The 17,591-nt window shown below is 51.5% G+C and overlaps 1 protein-coding gene across 1 annotated transcript in view; it reads left to right on the top strand.

Moving 5' to 3' along the window:
• ATRNL1 (attractin like 1) overlaps positions 1 to 17,591 on the top strand; it is a 1,127,078-nt gene that overhangs the window by 799,639 nt on the left and 309,848 nt on the right. The gene's annotated exons all lie outside the window — the stretch shown is intronic.

Raw genomic sequence — 17,591 nt, forward strand, 5'->3', positions numbered from 1 at the left:
AACCTAACCTTCCTCCTGAGTGCCTAACCCCCCCCCCCCACCTGCAGAGGTGCATTACCTTAACCCACCCTCCCTTCATCCTAACCCCAACATTCCCCCCCATACACACACACACAGCATAACCCCCCCCCCCCCACCCGCAGAGGTGCCTTACCTTAACCCACCCTCCCTTCCCACAGCCTGAGCCTAACCTTCCTCCTGAGTGCCTAACCCCCCCCCAACCACCTGCAGAGGTGCCTTACCCTAACTCACCCTCCCTGCAGCCTTACCCCAACCCCCCCCACCCCACACACACACACACAGCATAACCCCCCCCCCCCCCCACCCGCAGAGGTGCCTTACCTTAACCCACCCTCCCTTCCCACAGCCTGAGCCTAACCTTCCTCCTGAGTGCCTAACCCCCCCCCCCCCCCAACCACCTGCAGAGGTGCCTTACCCTAACTCACCCTCCCTGCAGCCTAACCCCAACCCCCCCCACACACACACACACAGCATAACCCCCCCCCCACCACCACCCGCAGAGGTGCATTACCTTAACCCACCCTCCCTTCAGCCTAACCCCAACATCCCCCCACACACACATACAGCATAACACCCCCCCACCTGCAGAGGTGCCTTACCCTAACTCACCCTCCCTGCAGCCTTACCCCAACCCCCCCCACCCCACACACACACACACAGCATAACCCCCCCCTCACCCGCAGAGGTGCATTACCTTAACCCACCCTCCCTTCAGCCTAACCCCAACATCCCCCCACACACACATACAGCATAAACACCCCCCCCACCTGCAGAGGTGCCTTACCCTAACTCACCCTCCCTGCAGCCTTACCCCAACCCCCCCCACCCCACACACACACACACAGCATAACCCCCCCCTCACCCGCAGAGGTGCATTACCTTAACCCACCCTCCCTTCAGCCTAACCCCAACATCCCCCCACACACACATACAGCATAAACACCCCCCCCACCTGCAGAGGTGCCTTACCCTAACTCACCCTCCCTGCAGCCTAACCCCAACCCCCCCCCACACACACACACACACACACACACACACACAGCATAACCCCCCCCCCCCCACCCGCAGAGGTGCATTACCTTAACCCACCCTCCCTGCAGCCTAACCCCAACCTCCCCCCCCACACACACACACACAGCATAACCCCCCCCCCTCCCCCCCGCAGAGGTGCATTACCTTAACCCACCCTCCCTGCAGCCTAACCCCAACCTCCCCCCCCACACACACACACACACACAGCATAACCCCCCCCCCCCCACCCGCAGAGGTGCCTTACCCTAACTCACCCTCCCTGCAGCCTTACCCCAACCCCCCCCACCCCACACACACACACACAGCATAACCCCCCCCTCACCCGCAGAGGTGCATTACCTTAACCCACCCTCCCTTCAGCCTAACCCCAACATCCCCCCACACACACATACAGCATAAACACCCCCCCCACCTGCAGAGGTGCCTTACCCTAACTCACCCTCCCTGCAGCCTAACCCCAACCCCCCCCCCCCACACACACACACACACACACACACACACACAGCATAACCCCCCCCCCCCCCCCCACCCGCAGAGGTGCATTACCTTAACCCACCCTCCCTGCAGCCTAACCCCAACCCCCCCCCCCCCCACACACACACACAGCATAACCCCCCCCCCCTCCCCCCCGCAGAGGTGCCTCACCTTAACCCACCCTCCCCCGCAGCCTAAAAACACACACACCCACACCCCTAAACCTAACCCCCCTGCCTTGGCTGTAAGCCTAAGGTCGCGGGTATACTTACGGTCGGTATGGCGGCTCTCCTGGCACATTCGCAGTTTTGATGTCGGGATGGACAAGATGCCGGCACCTTGACCATATCCCGCTGGCATATACCGTAGCACTGTATGCTGTATGAGTGACAGCTCTGGTCTCCGTACTCTTTGTCTTTGTCTTTGTTCTGCAGGTAATAGAGAACGCAGCGCAGAGTTACAGCGCGTGTCAGCCCTGATACCAGGGTAGAACATTTTATTTTCTGTTGATTCGGCTTCCACTTAGCATAACACGTGCGGAGCATCTCTTCATCTGTGCGATGCTGTGTGCGGAGCTGTCTGTTCTATCCAAATCACAAAGGCCTGTGGAGTCATTAAAAGCAGACGAGTGACTGGAAGCCTGCGGGTCGCCGGCGCTCCGTGTGTTAGTGTAATCTGTTTTCTGAGCTGTTCCCCACGCAGCCCTGATCTGTACATATTCCTCTGTACCGTACAGCTTACCCCGCAGAGCCTCTCAGCAGGGCCTGGGAACAGGCGATTACAGAGGCAGGGAGTATTGCAACCTAGGAGCAAGCTGGGACTTGTAGTTCAGCTGCAGAGCACAGGGTGAGAACTCTTACTTGCAGGGCTGAGAGAGGGAACAATTCACAGTAATTTCCCGGGACACTTGTTGGTACAGTAGGTGCGTCTGATCATATCGCAGCCTGGTGTCACTTATCTCTGTGCACTACAACCCTCATCAGCACAGTATATATATATACAGTATATTAGTACTGTGCAAAAAATGTAGGCAGGTGTGGAAAAAATGTATTTATTTTTGGCACGTAACATAATGCAAAGTGACTGAACAGAATAGAAATCAAAATCAAATCAGTATTTGGTGTAACCGCCCTTTGCCTTCAAAACAGCATCACTTCTTCTAGGTACACTTGCACACAGTCAGACCTGGCGTGCGGAGAGGGACTGTTTGGTGTGACTGCAGGGTGATGTATCAGAGCACATCTGTATATACACACAGGGCTACAGCCCACGTTCTGATACTGGATATATGGTGTGTGACAGGGCACAGCGGCTCAGATCACAGGGGACATCTGTATATACACACAGGGCTACAGCCCACGTTCTGATACTGGATATATGGTGTGTTACAGGGCACAGCGGCTCAGATCACAGGGGACATGTGTATATACACACAGAGCTACAGGCCACGTTCTGATACTGGATATATGGTGTGTGACAGGGCACAGCGGCTCAGATCACAGGGGACATCTGTATATACACACAGGGCTACAGCCCACGTTCTGATACTGGATATATGGTGTGTTACAGGGCACAGCGGCTCAGATCACAGGGGACATCTGTATATACACACAGGACTACAGCCCACGTTCTAATACTGGATATATGGTGTGTGACAGGGCACAGCGGCTCAGATCACAGGGGATGTGTATATACACACAGGGCTACAGCCCACGTTCTGATACTGGATATATGGTGTGTTACAGGATACAGCTGCTCAGATCACAGGGGACATGTGTATATACACACAGGGCTACAGCCCACGTTCTGATACTGGATATATGGTGTGTTACAGGGCACAGCGGCTCAGATCACAGGGGACATGTGTATATACACACAGGGCTACAGCCCACGTTCTCATACTGGATATATGGTGTGTGACAGGGCACAGCGGCTCAGATCACAGGGGACATCTGTATATACACACAGGGCTACAGCCCACGTTCTGACACTGGATATATGGTGTGTGACAGGGCACAGCGGCTCAGATCACAGGGGACATGTATATACACACAGGGCTACAGCCCACGTTCTGATACTGGATATATGGTGTGTTACAGGGCACAGCGGCTCAGATCACAGGGGACATCTGTATATACACACAGGGCTACAGCCCACGTTCTGACACTGGATGTATGGTGTGTGACAGGGCACAGCGGCTCAGATCACAGGGGACATGTGTATATACACACAGGGCTACAGCCCACGTTCTGATACTGGATATATGGTGTGTTACAGGGCACAGCGGCTCAGATCACAGGGGACATCTGTATATACACACAGGGCTACAGCCCACGTTCTGATACTGGATATATGGTGTGTTACAGGGCACAGCGGCTCAGATCACAGGGGACATGTGTATATACACACAGGACTACAGCCCACGTTCTGATACTGGATATATGGTGTGTTACAGGGCACAGCGGCTCAGATCACAGGGGACATGTGTATATACACACAGGACTACAGCCCACGTTCTGATACTGGATATATGGTGTGTGACAGGGCACAGCGGCTCAGATCACAGGGGACTTGTATATACACACAGGGCTACAGCCCACGTTCTGATACTGGATATATGGTGTGTTACAGGGCACAGCGGCTCAGATCACAGGGGACATCTGTATATACACACAGGGCTACAGCCCACGTTCTGATACTGGATATATGGTGTGTTACAGGGCACAGCGGCTCAGATCACAGGGGACATGTGTATATACACACAGGACTACAGCCCACGTTCTGATACTGGATATATGGTGTGTTACAGGGCACAGCGGCTCAGATCACAGGGGACATGTGTATATACACACAGGACTACAGCCCACGTTCTGATACTGGATATATGGTGTGTGACAGGGCACAGCGGCTCAGATCACAGGGGACTTGTATATACACACAGGGCTACAGCCCACGTTCTGATACTGGATATATGGTGTGTTACAGGGCACAGCGGCTCAGATCACAGGGGACATGTGTATATACACACAGGGCTACAGCCCACGTTCTGATACTGGATATATGGTGTGTTACAGGGCACAGCGGCTCAGATCACAGGGGACATCTGTATATACACACAGGGCTACAGCCCACGTTCTGATACTGGATATATGGTGTGTTACAGGGCACAGCGGCTCAGATCACAGGGGACATCTGTATATACACACAGGGCTACAGCCCACGTTCTGATACTGGATATATGGTGTGTTACAGGGCACAGCGGCTCAGATCACAGGGGACATGTGTATATACACACAGGGCTACAGCCCACGTTCTGATACTGGATATATGGTGTGTGACAGGGCACAGCGGCTCAGATCACAGGGGACATGTATATACACACAGGGCTACAGCCCACGTTCTGATACTGGATATATAGTGTGTTACAGGGCACAGCGGCTCAGATCACAGGGGACATCTGTATATACACACAGGGCTACAGCCCACGTTCTGATACTGGATATATGGTGTGTTACAGGGCACAGCGGCTCAGATCACAGGGGACATGTGTATATACACCCAGGGCTACAGCTCACGTTCTGATACTGGATATATAGTGTGTTACAGGGCACAGCGGCTCAGATCACAGGGGACATGTGTATATACACACAGGGCTACAGCCCACGTTCTGATACTGGATATATGGTGTGTTACAGGGCACAGCGGCTCAGATCACAGGGGACATGTGTATATACACACAGGGCTACAGCTCACGTTCTGATACTGGATATATGGTGTGTGACAGGGCACAGCGGCTCAGATCACAGGGGACATGTGTATATACACACAGGACTACAGCCCACGTTCTGATACTGGATATATGGTGTGTGACAGGGCACAGCGGCTCAGATCACAGGGGACTTGTATATACACACAGGGCTACAGCCCACGTTCTGATACTGGATATATGGTGTGTTACAGGGCACAGCGGCTCAGATCACAGGGGACATCTGTATATACACACAGGGCTACAGCCCACGTTCTGATACTGGATATATGGTGTGTTACAGGGCACAGCGGCTCAGATCACAGGGGACATGTGTATATACACACAGGACTACAGCCCACGTTCTGATACTGGATATATGGTGTGTTACAGGGCACAGCGGCTCAGATCACAGGGGACATGTGTATATACACACAGGACTACAGCCCACGTTCTGATACTGGATATATGGTGTGTGACAGGGCACAGCGGCTCAGATCACAGGGGACTTGTATATACACACAGGGCTACAGCCCACGTTCTGATACTGGATATATGGTGTGTTACAGGGCACAGCGGCTCAGATCACAGGGGACATGTGTATATACACACAGGGCTACAGCCCACGTTCTGATACTGGATATATGGTGTGTTACAGGGCACAGCGGCTCAGATCACAGGGGACATCTGTATATACACACAGGGCTACAGCCCACGTTCTGATACTGGATATATGGTGTGTTACAGGGCACAGCGGCTCAGATCACAGGGGACATGTGTATATACACACAGGGCTACAGCCCACGTTCTGATACTGGATATATGGTGTGTGACAGGGCACAGCGGCTCAGATCACAGGGGACATGTGTATATACACACAGGGCTACAGCTCACGTTCTGATACTGGATATATAGTGTGTTACAGGGCACAGCGGCTCAGATCACAGGGGACATCTGTATATACACACAGGGCTACAGCCCACGTTCTGATACTGGATATATGGTGTGTTACAGGGCACAGCGGCTCAGATCACAGGGGACATGTGTATATACACACAGGGCTACAGCCCACGTTCTGACACTGGATATATGGTGTGTTACAGGGCACAGCGGCTCAGATCACAGGGGACATGTGTATATACACACAGGGCTACAGCCCACGTTCTGATACTGGATATATGGTGTGTTACAGGGCACAGTGGCTCAGATCACAGGGGACATGTATATACACACAGGGCTACAGCCCACGTTCTGATACTGGATATATAGTGTGTTACAGGGCACAGCGGCTCAGATCACAGGGGACATCTGTATATACACACAGGGCTACAGCCCACGTTCTGATACTGGATATATGGTGTGTTACAGTGCACAGCGGCTCAGATCACAGGGGACATGTATATACACACAGGGCTACAGCCCACGTTCTGATACTGGATATATGGTGTGTTACAGGGCACAGCGGCTCAGATCACAGGGGACATGTGTATATACACACAGGGCTACAGCCCACGTTCTGATACTGGATATATGGTGTGTGACAGGGCACAGCGGCTCAGATCACAGGGGACATGTATATACACACAGGGCTACAGCTCACGTTCTGATACTGGATATATGGTGTGTTACAGGGCACAGCGGCTCAGATCACAGGGGACATGTGTATATACACACAGGGCTACAGCCCACGTTCTGATACTGGATATATGGTGTGTGACAGGGCACAGCGGCTCAGATCACAGGGGACATGTGTATATACACACAGGACTACAGCCCACGTTCTGATACTGGATATATGGTGTGTTACAGGGCACAGCGGCTCAGATCACAGGGGACATGTGTATATACACACAGGACTACAGCCCACGTTCTGATACTGGATATATGGTGTGTGACAGGGCACAGCGGCTCAGATCACAGGGGACATGTGTATATACACACAGGGCTACAGCCCACGTTCTGATACTGGATATATAGTGTGTTACAGGGCACAGCGGCTCAGATCACAGGGGACATGTATATACACACAGGGCTACAGCCCACGTTCTGATACTGGATATATGGTGTGTGACAGGGCACAGCGGCTCAGATCACAGGGGACATGTATATACACACAGGGCTACAGCCCACGTTCTGACACTGGATATATGGTGTGTTACAGGGCACAGCGGCTCAGATCACAGGGGACATCTGTATATACACACAGGGCTACAGCCCACGTTCTGATACTGGATATATGGTGTGTTACAGGGCACAGCGGCTCAGATCACAGGGGACATGTGTATATACACACAGGACTACAGCCCACGTTCTGATACTGTATATATGGTGTGTTACAGGGCACAGCGGCTCAGATCACAGGGGACATGTGTATATACACACAGGACTACAGCCCACGTTCTGACACTGGATATATGGTGTGTTACAGGGCACAGCGGCTCAGATCACAGGGGACATCTGTATATACACACAGGGCTACAGCCCACGTTCTGATACTGGATATATGGTGTGTTACAGGGCACAGCGGCTCAGATCACAGGGGACATGTGTATATACACACAGGACTACAGCCCACGTTCTGATACTGGATATATGGTGTGTTACAGGGCACAGCGGCTCAGATCACAGGGGACATGTGTATATACACACAGGGCTACAGCCCACGTTCTGATACTGGATATATGGTGTGTTACAGGGCACAGCGGCTCAGATCACAGGGGACATGTGTATATACACACAGGGCTACAGCCCACGTTCTGATACTGGATATATGGTGTGTGACAGGGCACAGCGGCTCAGATCACAGGGGACATGTGTATATACACACAGGGCTACAGCCCACGTTCTGATACTGGATATATGGTGTGTTACAGGGCACAGCGGCTCAGATCACAGGGGACATCTGTATATACACACAGGGCTACAGCCCACGTTCTGATACTGGATATATGGTGTGTTACAGGGCACAGCGGCTCAGATCACAGGGGACGTGTATATACACACAGGGCTACAGACCACGTTCTGATACTGGATGTATGGTGTGTGACAGGGCACAGCGGCTCAGATCACAGGGGACATCTGTATATACACACAGGGCTACAGCCCACGTTCTGACACTGGATATATGGTGTGTTACAGGATACAGCGGCTCAGATCACAGGGGACATGTATATATACACAGGGCTACAGCCCACGTTCTGATACTGGATATATAGTGTGTTACAGGGCACAGCGGCTCAGATCACAGGGGACATGTATATATACACACAGGGCTACAGCCCACGTTCTGATACTGGATATATGGTGTGTGACAGGGCACAGCGGCTCAGATCACAGGGGACATGTGTATATACACACAGGACTACAGCCCACGTTCTGATACTGGATATATGGTGTGTTACAGGGCACAGCGGCTCAGATCACAGGGGACATGTGTATATACACACAGGACTACAGCCCACGTTCTGATACTGGATATATGGTGTGTGACAGGGCACAGCGGCTCAGATCACAGGGGACATGTGTATATACACACAGGACTACAGCCCACGTTCTGATACTGGATATATGGTGTGTGACAGGGCACAGCGGCTCAGATCACAGGGGACATCTGTATATACACACAGGGCTACAGCCCACGTTCTGATACTGGATATATGGTGTGTTACAGGGCACAGCGGCTCAGATCACAGGGGACATGTGTATATACACACAGGGCTACAGCTCACGTTCTGATACTGGATATATGGTGTGTTACAGTGCACAGCGGCTCAGATCACAGGGGACATGTGTATATACACACAGGACTACAGCCCACGTTCTGACACTGGATATATGGTGTGTTACAGGGCACAGCGGCTCAGATCACAGGGGACATGTGTATATACACACAGGGCTACAGCCCACGTTCTGATACTGGATATATGGTGTGTGACAGGGCACAGCGGCTCAGATCACAGGGGACATGTGTATATACACACAGAGCTACAGGCCACGTTCTGATACTGGATATATGGTGTGTGACAGGGCACAGCGGCTCAGATCACAGGGGACATCTGTATATACACACAGGGCTACAGCCCACGTTCTGACACTGGATATATGGTGTGTTACAGGATACAGCGGCTCAGATCACAGGGGACATGTATATATACACAGGGCTACAGCCCACGTTCTGATACTGGATATATAGTGTGTTACAGGGCACAGCGGCTCAGATCACAGGGGACATGTATATACACACAGGGCTACAGCCCACGTTCTGATACTGGATATATAGTGTGTTACAGGGCACAGCGGCTCAGATCACAGGGGACATGTATATACACACAGGGCTACAGCCCACGTTCTGATACTGGATATATAGTGTGTTACAGGGCACAGCGGCTCAGATCACAGGGGACATGTATATATACACACAGGGCTACAGCCCACGTTCTGATACTGGATATATGGTGTGTTACAGGGCACAGCGGCTCAGATCACAGGGGACATGTGTATATACACACAGGGCTACAGCCCACGTTCTGATACTGGATATATGGTGTGTGACAGGGCACAGCGGCTCAGATCACAGGGGACATGTGTATATACACACAGGGCTACAGCCCACGTTCTGATACTGGATATATGGTGTGTGACAGGGCACAGCGGCTCAGATCACAGGGGACATGTGTATATACACACAGGACTACAGCCCACGTTCTGATACTGGATATATGGTGTGTTACAGGGCACAGCGGCTCAGATCACAGGGGACATGTGTATATACACACAGGACTACAGCCCACGTTCTGATACTGGATATATGGTGTGTGACAGGGCACAGCGGCTCAGATCACAGGGGACATGTGTATATACACACAGGACTACAGCCCACGTTCTGACACTGGATATATGGTGTGTGACAGGGCACAGCGGCTCAGATCACAGGGGACATCTGTATATACACACAGGGCTACAGCCCACGTTCTGATACTGGATATATGGTGTGTTACAGGGCACAGCAGCTCAGATCACAGGGGACATGTGTATATACACACAGGACTACAGCCCACGTTCTGATACTGGATATATGGTGTGTTACAGGGCACAGCGGCTCAGATCACAGGGGACATGTGTATATACACACAGGGCTACAGCCCACGTTCTGATACTGGATATATGGTGTGTTACAGGGCACAGCGGCTCAGATCACAGGGGACATGTGTATATACACACAGGGCTACAGCCCACGTTCTGATACTGGATATATGGTGTGTGACAGGGCACAGCGGCTCAGATCACAGGGGACATGTGTATATACACACAGGGCTACAGCCCACGTTCTGATACTGGATATATGGTGTGTTACAGGGCACAGCGGCTCAGATCACAGGGGACATCTGTATATACACACAGGGCTACAGCCCACGTTCTGATACTGGATATATGGTGTGTGACAGGGCACAGCGGCTCAGATCACAGGGGACATGTATATACACACAGGGCTACAGCCCACGTTCTGATACTGGATATATAGTGTGTTACAGGGCACAGCGGCTCAGATCACAGGGGACATGTATATATACACACAGGGCTACAGCCCACGTTCTGATACTGGATATATGGTGTGTTACAGGGCACAGCGGCTCAGATCACAGGGGACATGTGTATATACACACAGGGCTACAGCCCACGTTCTGATACTGGATATATGGTGTGTGACAGGGCACAGCGGCTCAGATCACAGGGGACATGTGTATATACACACAGGGCTACAGCCCACGTTCTGATACTGGATATATGGTGTGTGACAGGGCACAGCGGCTCAGATCACAGGGGACATGTGTATATACACACAGGACTACAGCCCACGTTCTGATACTGGATATATGGTGTGTTACAGGGCACAGCGGCTCAGATCACAGGGGACATGTGTATATACACACAGGGCTACAGCTCACGTTCTGATACTGGATATATGGTGTGTTACAGGGCACAGCGGCTCAGATCACAGGGGACATGTGTATATACACACAGGACTACAGCCCACGTTCTGACACTGGATATATGGTGTGTTACAGGGCACAGCGGCTCAGATCACAGGGGACATGTGTATATACACACAGGGCTACAGCCCACGTTCTGATACTGGATATATGGTGTGTGACAGGGCACAGCGGCTCAGATCACAGGGGACATGTGTATATACACACAGAGCTACAGGCCACGTTCTGATACTGGATATATGGTGTGTGACAGGGCACAGCGGCTCAGATCACAGGGGACATCTGTATATACACACAGGGCTACAGCCCACGTTCTGACACTGGATATATGGTGTGTTACAGGATACAGCGGCTCAGATCACAGGGGACATGTATATATACACAGGGCTACAGCCCACGTTCTGATACTGGATATATAGTGTGTTACAGGGCACAGCGGCTCAGATCACAGGGGACATGTATATACACACAGGGCTACAGCCCACGTTCTGATACTGGATATATAGTGTGTTACAGGGCACAGCGGCTCAGATCACAGGGGACATGTATATACACACAGGGCTACAGCCCACGTTCTGATACTGGATATATAGTGTGTTACAGGGCACAGCGGCTCAGATCACAGGGGACATGTATATATACACACAGGGCTACAGCCCACGTTCTGATACTGGATATATGGTGTGTTACAGGGCACAGCGGCTCAGATCACAGGGGACATGTGTATATACACACAGGGCTACAGCCCACGTTCTGATACTGGATATATGGTGTGTGACAGGGCACAGCGGCTCAGATCACAGGGGACATGTGTATATACACACAGGGCTACAGCCCACGTTCTGATACTGGATATATGGTGTGTGACAGGGCACAGCGGCTCAGATCACAGGGGACATGTGTATATACACACAGGACTACAGCCCACGTTCTGATACTGGATATATGGTGTGTTACAGGGCACAGCGGCTCAGATCACAGGGGACATGTGTATATACACACAGGACTACAGCCCACGTTCTGATACTGGATATATGGTGTGTGACAGGGCACAGCGGCTCAGATCACAGGGGACATGTGTATATACACACAGGACTACAGCCCACGTTCTGATACTGGATATATGGTGTGTGACAGGGCACAGCGGCTCAGATCACAGGGGACATCTGTATATACACACAGGGCTACAGCCCACGTTCTGATACTGGATATATGGTGTGTTACAGGGCACAGCGGCTCAGATCACAGGGGACATGTGTATATACACACAGGGCTACAGCTCACGTTCTGATACTGGATATATGGTGTGTTACAGGGCACAGCGGCTCAGATCACAGGGGACATGTGTATATACACACAGGACTACAGCCCACGTTCTGACACTGGATATATGGTGTGTTACAGGGCACAGCGGCTCAGATCACAGGGGACATGTGTATATACACACAGGGCTACAGCCCACGTTCTGATACTGGATATATGGTGTGTGACAGGGCACAGCGGCTCAGATCACAGGGGACATGTGTATATACACACAGAGCTACAGGCCACGTTCTGATACTGGATATATGGTGTGTGACAGGGCACAGCGGCTCAGATCACAGGGGACATCTGTATATACACACAGGGCTACAGCCCACGTTCTGACACTGGATATATGGTGTGTTACAGGATACAGCGGCTCAGATCACAGGGGACATGTATATATACACAGGGCTACAGCCCACGTTCTGATACTGGATATATAGTGTGTTACAGGGCACAGCGGCTCAGATCACAGGGGACATGTATATACACACAGGGCTACAGCCCACGTTCTGATACTGGATATATAGTGTGTTACAGGGCACAGCGGCTCAGATCACAGGGGACATGTATATACACACAGGGCTACAGCCCACGTTCTGATACTGGATATATAGTGTGTTACAGGGCACAGCGGCTCAGATCACAGGGGACATGTATATATACACACAGGGCTACAGCCCACGTTCTGATACTGGATATATGGTGTGTTACAGGGCACAGCGGCTCAGATCACAGGGGACATGTATATACACACAGGGCTACAGCCCACGTTCTGATACTGGATATATGGTGTGTGACAGGGCACAGCGGCTCAGATCACAGGGGACATGTGTATATACACACAGGACTACAGCCCACGTTCTGATACTGGATATATGGTGTGTGACAGGGCACAGCGGCTCAGATCACAGGGGACATGTGTATATACACACAGGACTACAGCCCACGTTCTGACACTGGATATATGGTGTGTGACAGGGCACAGCGGCTCAGATCACAGGGGACATGTATATACACACAGGGCTACAGCCCACGTTCTGATACTGGATATATGGTGTGTTACAGGGCACAGCGGCTCAGATCACAGGGGACATGTATATACACACAGGGCTACAGCCCACGTTCTGATACTGGATATATGGTGTGTTACAGGGCACAGCGGCTCAGATCACAGGGGACATGTGTATATACACACAGGACTACAGCCCACGTTCTGATACTGGATATATGGTGTGTTACAGGGCACAGCGGCTCAGATCACAGGGGACATGTGTATATACACACAGGGCTACAGCCCACGTTCTGATACTGGATATATGGTGTGTGACAGGGCACAGCGGCTCAGATCACAGGGGACATCTGTATATACACACAGGGCTACAGCCCACGTTCTGATACTGGATATATGGTGTGTTACAGGGCACAGCGGCTCAGATCACAGGGGACATGTGTATATACACACAGGACTACAGCCCACGTTCTGATACTGGATATATGGTGTGTGACAGGGCACAGCGGCTCAGATCACAGGGGACATGTGTATATACACACAGGACTACAGCCCACGTTCTGATACTGGATATATGGTGTGTTACAGGGCACAGCGGCTCAGATCACAGGGGACATGTATATACACACAGGGCTACAGCCCACGTTCTGATACTGGATATATGGTGTGTTACAGGACACAGCGGCTCAGATCACAGGGGACATGTGTATATACACACAGGACTACAGCCCACGTTCTGATACTGGATATATGGTGTGTGACAGGGCACAGCGGCTCAGATCACAGGGGACATGTGTATATACACACAGGGCTACAGCCCACGTTCTGATACTGGATATATGGTGTGTGACAGGGCACAGCGGCTCAGATCACAGGGGACATGTGTATATACACACAGGGCTACAGCCCACGTTCTGATACTGGATATATGGTGTGTGACAGGGCACAGCGGCTCAGATCACAGGGGACATGTGTATATACACACAGGACTACAGCCCACGTTCTGATACTGGATATATGGTGTGTTACAGGGCACAGCGGCTCAGATCACAGGGGACATGTGTATATACACACAGGACTACAGCCCACGTTCTGATACTGGATATATGGTGTGTGACAGGGCACAGCGGCTCAGATCACAGGGGACATGTGTATATACACACAGGACTACAGCCCACGTTCTGATACTGGATATATGGTGTGTGACAGGGCACAGCGGCTCAGATCACAGGGGACATCTGTATATACACACAGGGCTACAGCCCACGTTCTGATACTGGATATATGGTGTGTTACAGGGCACAGCGGCTCAGATCACAGGGGACATGTGTATATACACACAGGGCTACAGCTCACGTTCTGATACTGGATATATGGTGTGTTACAGGGCACAGCGGCTCAGATCACAGGGGACATGTGTATATACACACAGGACTACAGCCCACGTTCTGACACTGGATATATGGTGTGTTACAGGGCACAGCGGCTCAGATCACAGGGGACATGTGTATATACACACAGGGCTACAGCCCACGTTCTGATACTGGATATATGGTGTGTGACAGGGCACAGCGGCTCAGATCACAGGGGACATGTGTATATACACACAGAGCTACAGGCCACGTTCTGATACTGGATATATGGTGTGTGACAGGGCACAGCGGCTCAGATCACAGGGGACATCTGTATATACACGCAGGGCTACAGCCCACGTTCTGACACTGGATATATGGTGTGTTACAGGATACAGCGGCTCAGATCACAGGGGACATGTATATATACACAGGGCTACAGCCCACGTTCTGATACTGGATATATAGTGTGTTACAGGGCACAGCGGCTCAGATCACAGGGGACATGTATATACACACAGGGCTACAGCCCACGTTCTGATACTGGATATATAGTGTGTTACAGGGCACAGCGGCTCAGATCACAGGGGACATGTATATACACACAGGGCTACAGCCCACGTTCTGATACTGGATATATAGTGTGTTACAGGGCACAGCGGCTCAGATCACAGGGGACATGTATATATACACACAGGGCTACAGCCCACGTTCTGATACTGGATATATGGTGTGTTACAGGGCACAGCGGCTCAGATCACAGGGGACATGTATATACACACAGGGCTACAGCCCACGTTCTGATACTGGATATATGGTGTGTGACAGGGCACAGCGGCTCAGATCACAGGGGACATGTGTATATACACACAGGACTACAGCCCACGTTCTGATACTGGATATATGGTGTGTGACAGGGCACAGCGGCTCAGATCACAGGGGACATGTGTATATACACACAGGACTACAGCCCACGTTCTGACACTGGATATATGGTGTGTGACAGGGCACAGCGGCTCAGATCACAGGGGACATGTATATACACACAGGGCTACAGCCCACGTTCTGATACTGGATATATGGTGTGTTACAGGGCACAGCGGCTCAGATCACAGGGGACATGTATATACACACAGGGCTACAGCCCACGTTCTGATACTGGATATATGGTGTGTTACAGGGCACAGCGGCTCAGATCACAGGGGACATGTGTATATACACACAGGACTACAGCCCACGTTCTGATACTGGATATATGGTGTGTTACAGGGCACAGCGGCTCAGATCACAGGGGACATGTGTATATACACACAGGGCTACAGCCCACGTTCTGATACTGGATATATGGTGTGTGACAGGGCACAGCGGCTCAGATCACAGGGGACATCTGTATATACACACAGGGCTACAGCCCACGTTCTGATACTGGATATATGGTGTGTTACAGGGCACAGCGGCTCAGATCACAGGGGACATGTGTATATACACACAGGACTACAGCCCACGTTCTGATACTGGATATATGGTGTGTGACAGGGCACAGCGGCTCAGATCACAGGGGACATGTGTATATACACACAGGGCTACAGCCCACGTTCTGATACTGGATATATGGTGTGTGACAGGGCACAGCGGCTCAGATCACAGGGGACATCTGTATATACACACAGGACTACAGCCCACGTTCTGATACTGGATATATGGTGTGTGACAGGGCACAGCGGCTCAGATCACAGGGGACATGTGTATATACACACAGGACTACAGCCCACGTTCTGATACTGGATATATGGTGTGTGACAGGGCACAGCGGCTCAGATCACAGGGGACATGTGTATATACACACAGGACTACAGCCCACGTTCTGATACTGGATATATGGTGTGTTACAGGGCACAGCGGCTCAGATCACAGGGGACATGTATATACACACAGGGCTACAGCCCACGTTCTGATACTGGATATATGGTGTGTGACAGGGCACAGCGGCTCAGATCACAGGGGACATGTATATATACACACAGGGCTACAACCCACGTTCTGATACTGGATATATGGTGTGTTACAGGGCACAGCGGCTCAGATCACAGGGGACATGTATATACACACAGGGCTACAGCCCACGTTCTGATACTGGATATATAGTGTGTTACAGGGCACAGCGGCTCAGATCACAGGGGACATGTGTATATACACACAGAGCTACAGCCCACGTTCTGATACTGGATATATGGTGTGTTACAGGGCACAGTGGCTCAGATCACAGGGGACATGTGTATATACACACAGGGCTACAGCCCACGTTCTGATACTGGATATATGGTGTGTTACAGGACACAGCGGCTCAGATCACAGGGGACATGTGTATATACACACAGGACTACAGCCCACGTTCTGATACTGGATATATGGTGTGTTACAGGGCACAGCGGCTCAGATCACAGGGGACATCTGTATATACACACAGGGCTACAGCCCACGTTCTGATACTGGATATATGGTGTGTTACAGGGCACAGCGGCTCAGATCACAGGGGACATGTGTATATACACACAGGACTACAGCCCACGTTCTGATACTGGATATATGGTGTGTTACAGGGCACAGCGGCTCAGATCACAGGGGACATCTGTATATACACACAGGGCTACAGCCCACGT

Source organism: Pseudophryne corroboree, chromosome 3, assembly GCF_028390025.1.
Source record: "Pseudophryne corroboree isolate aPseCor3 chromosome 3, aPseCor3.hap2, whole genome shotgun sequence".
Classification (NCBI taxonomy): Eukaryota; Metazoa; Chordata; class Amphibia; order Anura; family Myobatrachidae; genus Pseudophryne; species Pseudophryne corroboree.